This window comes from Lycium ferocissimum, chromosome 8 (genome assembly GCF_029784015.1).
Source record: "Lycium ferocissimum isolate CSIRO_LF1 chromosome 8, AGI_CSIRO_Lferr_CH_V1, whole genome shotgun sequence".
Taxonomy (NCBI): Eukaryota; Viridiplantae; Streptophyta; class Magnoliopsida; order Solanales; family Solanaceae; genus Lycium; species Lycium ferocissimum.
The window spans coordinates 69,883,119-69,895,257 of NC_081349.1; positions in this window are offsets into that span (position 1 = coordinate 69,883,119).

A 12,139-nucleotide genomic window follows, 5' to 3' on the forward strand; every position below is an offset into this window, starting at 1 on the left:
TTATTGTGATTTGACTTATTACTTAAGTTGTCGTGTTGTACTCAGTTCTCTCTTATTGTGACACATATCATCGGAGAAAGGAAGGATAATGAGTTTAGGCTTAATTGTGATATAAATTTACGACAGTACGTAGATGAAACTTGATGTGTGGTTTACTGCTGATGATAATATCTAGAAAAATGTAGCACCTTGATTATACAAGACTTAGTAGTGAGGCGTAATTGCTACATGTGGAGGTAAAGAGGGACATGGACTCTTATGTTGGGTGAGACCGTTTATATGACCCATTTCATGGTTGAGTTGATCTAAGTCTTAATATGCCTTGTGGCTTGTGACCTGTACTTTCACGATTGCTTTATTGGTTGCATTGAATTACCATGTTTAAACCCATTTATGCATTTATACACTCATACAGGATGGAATGGTTCGGTAAGGATTCATGAAAGACTTGGGGCATGATGCCTTGTGTTTGACATTGATGTTGCTAATTGTTCGTAGTCCATACATACTAATGAACTGAAATACATTGAGACATACATTTTGATGTGAAATTAGTGAAGAAGTTAATATAATCTTCTTGTTGAACTTGTGATGCTATTTGATGCTAGTTGTGAGCTCGTGGTCCGAGGTTCGTTCCGAAAACGAGTGGTGTATTTATATATGTGAACAAGCACATTTGACCGGGGGTGAGGATGTGACCTAGATTATAGACTCGTGGTCCGAGGTCGGCCGGGAACGAGTGGTACATAATGAGGATCCACGTCCGAGGTTCTTTTCGGAGCGGAGGATTTAAGGCTCGAGTCCGAGGAGTGTTCCAGAACGAGTGGTACATGGACACCATGGGTCCCCTGCAGGCCATGACTACTGAGCAAATGCAATTAGTTAGCATGTACGTACAGTTTGAGTGATTGGCGTTGCATTGCATTGCATTGCACATTATTATATTTTACATTGCACATCATTACATTTTATTCTGCATTATTATATGCTCGTTTGGTTCTGATTTTGATATGGATGTTGAATGCCTATTGTGATATAAATATGACCATTGACTGAGTTAAATTGTGGATTAGTGACTCTACCTAGGGACGGAACTTGGACTTGTGATTATCAGGTGAGATTATTGAGACTTGACAGACTTGTGGTTTAGAAGCTTCAGCTTAGGCTGTGACACTGTTATGGGATATTCTATGACTTGGATTTGAGTATTAAGTGATCCAAGAACGGATACGAGGAAACGGGAAATTAAGAAGATAAATAAAAGGAAAAGAAAGATAGATAGGTTGACACAAAAATAGGCACAATTAGGCAACCAAGGTTCTTCAATAACCAAGACCTCCTAATTACACTCTAGATAGCACCAACCTCTTAGGATGACCTCAAGGGAATTGAATCCCAAGCAACCAATCCTCTCACAATCAATAATCAACAAGAGCCTACCAAAGGCCTCTCACAAGTTTCTCTCTCTAGAGATAACCCTAAAAACACTCAAAATATTCATAATTCATCAAAAAGTCCCTAAATGAAATGAAAGACAAGCTATATATACAAGCTAAGTAAAGAAGACTAATAGGCAATTACAATGCTACCTTAATGAAGTAAGGGCCTTGTTTAGCTAGTCTTCTTAGTGTAGTCTTCAATTCAAGGATTGGCCTTCAATGGCCAAACACGTCCCTCCTTGCATAGATGACCCTCTAATCAACCTTGCATGCATGGCCTTCTTGCAATCATAACCCTCCTTGCGCAAAGTAGCCACTTGCACAAATAGCCCTTTGCGTAAGTAGCCATCTTCAGACCTTGAATCACCCAAGCTTGCAATTGTGGCCACTTTAAGAGGCAAGCCTTGGGACTTGGACTCTTAAAGCCTTCCATCCAAGCTATCTCCCATATCTTGAAGGCCATCCTATGTGGACCTCCCATGATCTTCAAAGACTCCATTTTCATGAAGCTCGATGGAATTGGTCTTATCATTCTCCCCCTTCTTGAAAAGGATTCGTCCTCGAATCTAAACCTTGCAAAACCATAAAGGAGACAAACAAAAACCAAGTCCTCAACGGATGAGGGTTAGTGTTAGGGTGGACTAACCTACCACCATGCCAAGTAAGCACAAATTTGTCATATAGCCAAGTATCAATCATTTTCAAGAAAATAAGCTCTCGAAGTAGAGCACTAAGAGCTTAGCTAACCAAAAGATTAAGAAATGAGGATATTCTAAAAGAGCCAATGGTGTCAAGACACCAAGTTGGCAGACATACAAATTATCCTCAATTGCAAAATGATACCATTCACACCAAGTTAAGACTTCACCGGGTCAAAGGAAAAGATACCCACATATCACGGGCAAGGTAACAACCGAGTACCCCAATAGACCCCGCCCTCCATAAGATGCACTCCCAAAAAGATCATGAATGTCATCATAAGCAAAAAGATAATAAAGAAAGGTGTCACGCAAAATAACTTCATCTAGGTGTCCTCAAATGTAGTTTCACTATGAAACTCAAGAGCATGGTCGATACTACTACTATTCGAATACCCAAGGAAGAATTAGCAATTTGCGGACAAGTTTCACCTTCCTTTTGAACACTTCCCCTCCCAATAAGTGGATCACAATTCCTCAAGGGAGGATCTCCATCATAGGGAAGAGTGTTATCATCCCATAGTGGATTTTCAAATACCATGTTGTCACCAAAAGTGGCCACACTTTCAACATTACAAAACATTCCACTAGATACTTTACTCTCAATAGTCATGTCATCCTCAAATAAAACATTATCCTTTACAAGAAAGTAATCCATGAACAATGAGGAGTCAAAGCATGTCATTTTACTCTCAAAAGAACCAATGTCATCTTTCAATGCATTTTCGCTCACATGACTATCTACATGACACTCATCACCACTACAAGTTGGAGTCTTATCACATGGCACTAAAGTACGATCAAGAGACCCATTTTGACATGAAACAAACAAGGGTGAGATGTCATATTCTTTCAATTGACCAATTATATCAACATCATCACTAACTAGAGGTACATTAAACACATCACAAAGATCCTCAAGTAGTGAATTATCATTACAAGCAAGTTGATCAATACAAGTTTCAACGCGAGTTGGTAGTATGTCAAACTCGCAAGAATTACTAACATGATGACCACATGACATTGTTCTACCAATTAATTCACAAGTGTCAACACTAGGTGGACACAAATCGATCTTACAAGAAGAATCAATTTGGTCATCTAAAGGATCAACTAGTGTTTGAGCACCTTCATTCAATAATGCACTATCATTCAAAGCACAAGTGTCAACACTAGGTGGACACAAATCAACCTTACAAGAAGGATCAATTCGGTCATCAATAGGATCAACTAGTGTGGGAACACTTTCAATAATGGCATTACCAATACACGGCAAAGAAGCATTAGGCTTAACGCAAGGTAAACTAACTTTCATACTTGACTTGACATTAAAATCATACGAAGATGTAGGAATATAAGGATAAGTGATCTTACCTTGGTGTTCATGCAAGCTCCTTGACCAATGGAAGAAATGGTTGTGGCCCGTCCTTGCCTTCAAGCATGGGTTCTCTCAAAAGAGGTACCCCTCAAAGATTCATTTCTTCTCACATGTTGCTTGGGATATTGGCTTCTCAATATCCTTTTCATGTCCTCCCAAGTCTTGATGGGACTCCTCACTTGTCTCCCACAACATTTCACATACTCCCAATATTTGACAAGCTTTGAGTCAAAAGTTTGAACGGCTAAGTCCATCTTCATTTCTTGTGAATAGTTGTAGCTAGCGAAGATTTCATCTATTATGGACTCCCATTTCTCATATTCTTCTCCACTAGCTTCCCTAGCCAAGGTAGGCCATTTCACATGGGTATCTCGCACTTTTGCACTTGGACTCTTCCTAGTAAGTATGCATGGAAAGAGAAATTTTCCTTTCTTGTCCACTACAAATCGATGCCAATCTTGTTCATGTGGGATTCCATGCTTTTGGAACCAAGGGACTCCTAAACATACATGACAATTATCCATTGGAAGCACATCACACCAAACCTCCTCTTGGTACTCGCCATGAAATGGATACCATCACCTTCCTATCAACCCAATATCCTCCCTCATCATAATAAGGATTTCGCCGATCGCACAAGGTAACCTTAACACTTCAACCGCACGGGGGTGATGAAATTTGTATAACAATCGTCATCAAGCATGAGAAATACCTCACTACTACTAATGTTCACCTTGGTCTCCATGAATCGCCTCATTGGGACCACCTTCTTTTGTATAGGATGACCCCAACTCATACTCACATTCCCACTCATGACACTTTGCTTCGAATAGGAATTACTACAAGAAGGAGCATATGCATGCCCACTAGAAGTCCTTCCATAATCAATATTAGCACTTCCACTACCTCCATAGACATACCCTCCACAAGTCTTATTTGTATAAGGATTTTCCCCATAAGACCCATAAGACACGTGTGAAGGAGAGTCATATCTCGAGTCATCTTCATCATCATGATGTATAGCACAAGAACCTTCACCTTCATCATGTGAAGCATAACAAGGTTCTTCTTCATCCCCATCTTCCTCATGAGACCCATGAGTACCACTCTCTTCATATTCTCCTTCAAAATGGTAATTTTCTCCCCGAACTTCCTCATGATCACCATTTCCCATATAGCCCTCATATTCCCCATCGTCACACTCTTGATAGCTCCCATAGTCCTCCCCTTCATAACTACAACCATCATCATCATCATAACAATCATAATCGCCACTACATGAATCGGAATCCATGGAGAAGTACCTGCAAAGAACACTTAGCAAACACGTTAGTAGTAAAGAAACCTCACCACACTCGTGTTTACACTCGTTTGTGCTCGGCTAGCACCACTCAAATGAACTCACACACTCTTTGCCTTTTACCACTCAAATGGATTGGCCGATGTTGATTCTCGATTGGATTCGGTTGCTTGCAAGGTGCACAATTGCTACTTGAGGTCGGAATGGATTCTTGTTGACTCGAAGAAAGAAAGGACGACTCAATTTAAAGCAAACGCACTTGAATCAAGAAATTAACGATGAAGTTGTAAAACGAGAAAAGAACGAAAAGAATTGGCTTGAAAGAAAGGACTCAAGAACTAATTAACAACCAAGTAAGAATCAATTACTAGTTGTTAATTAGTTAGGAGAATCAAAGAAATGAGAAGAAGAAGTGAGCAAACCTTAGCCAAACACTTAGACAAATTTTTGGAAGTTTTGACCAACACTTAGAAATTCGGAACAGCTTACAGCATATTTTTATAACGCCTATAACTTTTTCTACAGACCTCTGGTTGATTAACGGCTTGTTGATTCGGAAAGTAGACTCTCTGAACTTGAATTTACATATATTATGGGTCCGGTAACTCCTTATACACACAAAGATATGCCCTCTCAAAGTTGGACCAAAATCTGCCAACACTTAGAAAATTTTTCTAAGTGTCAAAAACTCCCACTCTCTGAATTTGGCCCCCACGCGCCCATCGGAGGCGCGTCGAGGACCGCCGACGTCATTGCCGACGTGGCGGCCGACGTGGCGATGACGTGGCAATCTTTTTTTTTTTTTTTTTTGAAAAATCGAGAAATTTAGAGTAAGTATTTCTTTTTTTTTTTTTTACTTACTTGGGCCCACAAACACTTTTTTACAACTTTATTTGGCAACTTTTGGATCAAATAGCCCTTTGGAGAGTCTTCTTCCTTATGAAGATTTGAAGGTCTTCAAGAACACAAGAACAATTCAAAAATTCAACTACCCTCAAACCAACTCCAAATTAGCTCAAATTTCGGATTTAAGTTCTCTTTGATGTAGAGAACAAAACCCAATAGGTTTCAACCTTCAATTTCAACCAAATCACAAGACCCACTTTTCAAGTTCTTGAGTTCTTCAAAGCTTCAAATAGCAAAAATGGTAGATCCTTCAAAAATACTCCAAATCACTTCAAATTTTGGATTCTTAACCTTCTTCACTAGGAGAATACAACCCAATGACTTTCAAGCTCTAATTTCTACCTCTTCTTCAAAACCCACATTCAAGTTCTAAAACCTTCAAGCTCCAACAATGGTAAATGACTCAATATGACTCCAAATAACTTGAAACTCAAGATCTAAACTCAAAAAACACTAGAGAACTCAAATCTAGTGTCAAAAACAACAAACAAGGACGGATCAAACACGAATTTGAATTTTCGAATTTCAGATTATTATTTTTTGAATTTCCATTTTTTTTTTTTTGTAGAATCAAATCCAAGCTAGATTTGTTGAAACAAACCTAATTTAGGCTCTGATACCAATTGATCCAAGAACGAATACGCGGAAACGGGAAATTAAGAAGATAAACAAAAGGAAAAGAAAGATAGATAGATTGACACAAAAATAGGCACAATTAGGCAACCAAGGTTCTTCAATAACCAAGACCTCCTAATTACACTCTAAATAGCACCAACCTCTTAGGATGACCTCAAGGGAATTGAATCCCAAGCAACCAATCCTCTCACAATCAATAATCAACAAGAGCCTACCAAAGGCCTCTCACAAGTTTCTCTCTCTAGAGATAACCCTAAAAACACTCAAAATATTCATAATTCATCAAAAGTCCCTAAATGAAATGAAAGACAAGCTATATATACAAGCTAAGTAAAGAAGACTAATAGGCAATTACAATGCTACCCTTAATGAAGTAAGGGCCTTGTTTGGCTAGTCTTCTTAGTGTAGTCTTCAATTCAAGGATTGGCCTTCAATGGCCAAACACGTCCCTCCTTGCATAGATGACCCTCTAATCAACCTTGCATGCATGGCCTTCTTGCAATCATAACCCTCCTTGCGCAAAGTAGCCACTTGCACAAATAGCCCTTTGCGCAAAGAGTGCCATCTTCCGACCTTGAATCACCCAAGCTTGCAATTGTGGCCACTTTAAGAAGCAAGCCTTGGGACTTGGACTCTTAAAGCCTTCCATCCAAGCTATCTCCCATATCTTGAAGGCCATCCTATGTGGACCTCCCATGATCTTCAAAGACTCCATTTTCATGAAGCTCGATGGAATTGGTCTTGTATCATTAAGTGCCTATTTGTTTATCTTGTTGATTTTATACTTATATGCACGAACAAATCTTAGTTGGCCTATGATGCTTACCAGTACATAGTGTTTGTGCTGATAATACCTTGGTGCACCCTTTTTGAGTGTAGATTGTGTTCCAGAGATTCCCTCCAGACTACATCTCTAGCTTGAAGCTAGTTTGCTCGATCGTATCCGAGGCGAGCTTCTACCCATGCCATGCCACCCGAAGATCTCTCTTTCCAGATTTCTACTTTCATTCCAGACATTATTTGTTATTATATTTGTGATATACTTCATCATTCTTTAGACATTGTTAGTTAGAGTTATTGTACGGTGACTTTCAGATTTTGGGGGTGTAATAGTTAAAACTTCCGCACTTATATTATCTATTAATTATGAATTGTTTTAATTATTTATTCGTTCACATGATCATTGACTGTTTAAGTATAAATGATTAAAGATGTTAAAATTGGCTAATGATTAATGGGTTAACGGACAAGGGTTCGCCTACTTAGGATAATAAGGTAGGTGCCCGCACGATCGGTAATTAGGGTCGTGACAGTTGGTATCAGAGTCTAGGTTCGTGAATCTCATTGTAGAAGGACGTGTCTAGTAGAGTCTTTGTTATATCCCGTATTTTGTACATTGGGATAATCCGAGTTAACCACGATAAGTTAGGGACAAGATTATTCCGGGATACGAAGTCGAGACTTTTAACCACGATGTTGCTTATGATTTTGTGCCATGGAGTATTAAGGGAAAATTTGGGGTAAAAAATGAATTAAGGAAAATTACTAATTCATGAATTTGGAGGGCCATGTGGCCGGCCACATGGGTGTGGGCCAAGGGCCACATGGAAGGCATTAATATGTGAGTAAATGATGACTAAGTCATCATTTTCATCTTCTTTAACACTTAGAGAAAAATTGAGAAGCTTGGAGAAAGAGAAGAGGGAGTATTCGGCCATAGGCAAAAAAATTGAAGTCCAAGAACCTTGATAAAAAAAAATAGTTTCTTCTAGCAAATCAACTAATTGAAGGGTCCTTGTTAACGTGGAGTTATTGTTTGGATCAACAAACCATTTGTTTTCATCATTTGCAACCCTAGCCAAATTGTGAAGTTAAGAAGAAAAGGTAAGGTTTAATCTTGTTTTTATATGTTATGAATGATGTATGCATGTTGTAGTATGTAGAAATGAATGAACTTATGGAAATATGCATGATCAAGTCGTGCGTGTATATGGCTTGTAAGCCGTGTAGGTGTGTGTTGTGTGGGAGTGGTGAATTAAATTCCATTTAGCATGTTTGGTTGTTGTAGTGTGTTGAAATGGATGGAAATCATGAAACTTGGGTGTTGATGTTGTGGCCGAATATAGCCTCCCATGTATGGCAAGGAATGAATTAATTTTATTTAGTGTTTTGGTTGTTGTTGTTGTGTGGATTCTATGTTGATAATGGAAGTTTAATGATTCAAATTGAAGTTGAAAGTGTCGTGGGCTATTTTAGTGGCCAACGTGATTCTTATGTAATTTTTATAGCTATGAGAATGACATTGTTAAAGCGTGGATTGTTAGTGTAATTCATGAATTTGGAAGAGAGAAATGGGTTATTGTGTTGTTCTCGGGTTTGAGTGGTTTCGGGTGTGGTACCTTGGTTGGGTTGTTTGAAATATTGTGTGAATTGGTTAAAGTGTTCTTGAATATTGTTTGAATGGTCTCGGATTAGTAATTGAACGTATGAGCGTTGATGTTGGTTTGAATGTAAGTAGTTGAATTGAATATAATGGAATGTTGTTGAATTATGTAGAAAAGAGTATTTAATGTTAGAATGTGTTTTGAATTGATTGTTGATGTCGTAAACATGGTTGTTGGTATTGTTGTTGATGATTTGGCCGAGTTGAATTCTCGGGGTGTTGAATTTACAGGGGAAATGCTGCCCAAATTTCTGTAGAATTAAGTACTAGTTTGGAATTGAAATCATGGGAGATGGCTTAGAGAGAAATTTAGGAAGAAAATGTTGCTACCTCATCACTCTTCCAATTCTAGATGACTTGAAACCCACTTGATAATTCTCTAGGTGAGTATGTTTAGGAGTAATTTCTTAGGTGGAAGGAGGGTTGGATGGCGTTAGAAGGACTTATTTGGACTAAAATCTTATTTTTGAGCTTTCCCACCGAGCTGGGCGGCTGGAATCTTGGGTTATGAAAAATGGGACAATTCCCGAAATGATCCCTTAAATAGGGAAATTCACTATGCGAAACCGCCCCAGCGGTAGGTGTACCGCTGTAGCGGTACCGCCAGGGCAGCAACACGCCGCTATGGCGGTTGAGCAGTCACATGCGGTTACCACTATGGTGGTTGGTATACCGCCATAGTGTCACTGTTGTAGCGTCCGTGCGACCGCTGTAGCGGTCCGGCTCTATCTGTTTGCTGACGCTTTTATTACTTATGCGATGCGCACGACGATCTTGGTTTGGCTTGAAAGGTTTCCAAGGCGCGAGAAGGTGGACACATCGTTAAGCCCCATAGTTGTTGTTTTCCTTTGAATTTCACAGTAACGACGAAACGGGTTGTTACATCAGATACCAATTGAACAACCGTTCATCCCCGAACGGTAAGGGAGCGAACCCATGCTAATGGTGATACGTCCAATGGCCAGGACTTACTAGCATCATCTTATCCTCGTGTATTCGAGTTCGACCGAGAGGGATAGGGCAAATAGCCTAGTTGGGAAACTCCTTGTGACTTGCATAATTTGATGGAATTGCCGGGCCATCATGGCCAGGTAATTCAAATGCCGGGGTGACTTGTGAGAGGTCCGCTACAGGACGTAAGGCTTGAGTATACCCCAATGTTTCAAAATTTTCACGGGCAGAAGTCGCCAACCGCTATAGCGACTACAGTACCGCCAGGACGGTACCGCTACACTGTCAGACTGGCCGCCGCAGCGGTACCTCAAGATATCCAGGGCACCGCTATAGCGGTACCCATACCGCCCTGGCGCAGCCGCTGCAGCGGCCTCGTTACCGCAACAGCGGTCCTGCTGCAGAATTTTAAGGGACTGCAGTCCCTCTTTCTTTTCATTATTCCCCTATCACACTTCGAAAACCCTTCCATATTTCTCAAAACTCCGACTCTCATTCCACTCTTAATCATACTACAATTCTACCAACCATCTGTCACAACCCAAACCGATGGGCCATGACTAGTGCCCGAGCTGGGCACCCATATACGACCTGCTAGATATAATCATATTGAAACTGAAAACAATATGGCAATCGTAAAAGCATCGTGAACTCATCATGTCATACATCAAAATGAACCTCGTCTCCTGAGAAGTCATAGCTAACCAAAACATAACCAATATGCAAGCCGACGGTCGCCACTATACATGGGAACATCCAAAACAAACTATATCGATATAGCTGACCAACACATATATACACAACCCACATATGTCTACAGACCTCTACGAGTATAACAAGGCCTATGTCAAAGGATCTGTACCAAAATGAGTCAGACTCCGGAACAATGGAGCTCCCCAAGCAGCTGAGTAGCAGTCCTAAGCTAGAGGATCACCAAATTGAGTATTTGTACCTGCGGGCATGAAACGCAGCCCCTGAAGAAAGGTGATCAGTACGAAAAATGTACTGAGTATGTAAAGCATTTAGTACAATAAAGAAGATCATGACCGAGTATAAGATGACAGGAGACAAGTATGATAATCAAAGATACCAATGCACCTGGGCCTTATGAGATGAGAGTCATGCATATCTATATAATATACCGTACCCGTCCCTCTATTGAGGGACTTGGTGAAATAATCATATATATACCGTACCCGGCCCTCTAGTGAGGGACTAGGTAAAACAATGATATATATACCGTACCCGGCCCTCTAGTGAGGGACTCGGTGAAATAATCATATATATACCGTACCCGGCCCTCTAGTGAGGGACTCGGTGAAATAATCATATACATACCGTACCCGGCCCTCTAGTGAGGGACTCGGTGAAATGATGCAATAAAACCGTTCATGAGTAGAATATTAGGAACAATCATGTATAAAATGAATCATCACCTGAGACTTAATAGAATAATTATAATGAACCAACACTTGAGAATCAAAGACAACCGTCATGTCAAGTACCGCTGAGAACTAGAATTCATTGGAGTCATGTATGTTCATCGTTCGCTCGTTTTATGTAATTCATGCAACAAAAAAAAAAAAGGATAGCTTTACATACCTTGAAGCTTATCTATTCGCTCAACTTCTACTTCTCGAACTCGCAAATCTACAATCAAGGGAATTCATACTATTGTTAGGCTCGTTATCAAATGCTTATCCTAAGCCTTTAAATTAACTCTTTCTAGGATCTGCCGAAATTTCGGCAGCATCTCCCCTATTTTTATCCCTAGCCCGAAATCACAATTACCAGCAACCAATAACAATAACAACAACATCATCACTAACATCAACATACTCCATAAGACACCTCATATGATATTTATCCGACTTTTCAGCCAACTACTCCGTTATACGGCTATCTAATTCCTCTATTCTCGTAGTAAACCAAGATGAGCATTAATAATAAGAGATTCATACCTTTCTCCCAATAATATTGCTATATCTTCACTTTTTCCCACCTTGAAGTGAGCCAAATGTGTTGTTATACGATTTTGTAATCGCAACTGTACGCTACCTGGACCGAAATTCGAGAATTATACTTGATAAGGGCTAAAATTTGATGTTGGGAAGTTGTGGGAGGTTTCTAGAATTTTTGGTGGTTTTTCTGGGTGTTTTGGATGAAGAAGAGGGGGTAAGCCCCCTTTATGTAGAGTTTCAAAATCTGCTCAAACCGACCTAAAATTTGCTCAGCGCTTTCGCGCCCTGTGGTGGCGTTTTCGCCCTGAGTTGGCCCTTGGCCTCCTGCGCGTTCGAGCCACTCTCCGGCGTGTTCGCGCCGGCTATTTTCCTGGCTTGCCATTCCAACTTGTAACGTCCATCCCAACTAGTACATACGTAACCAAGC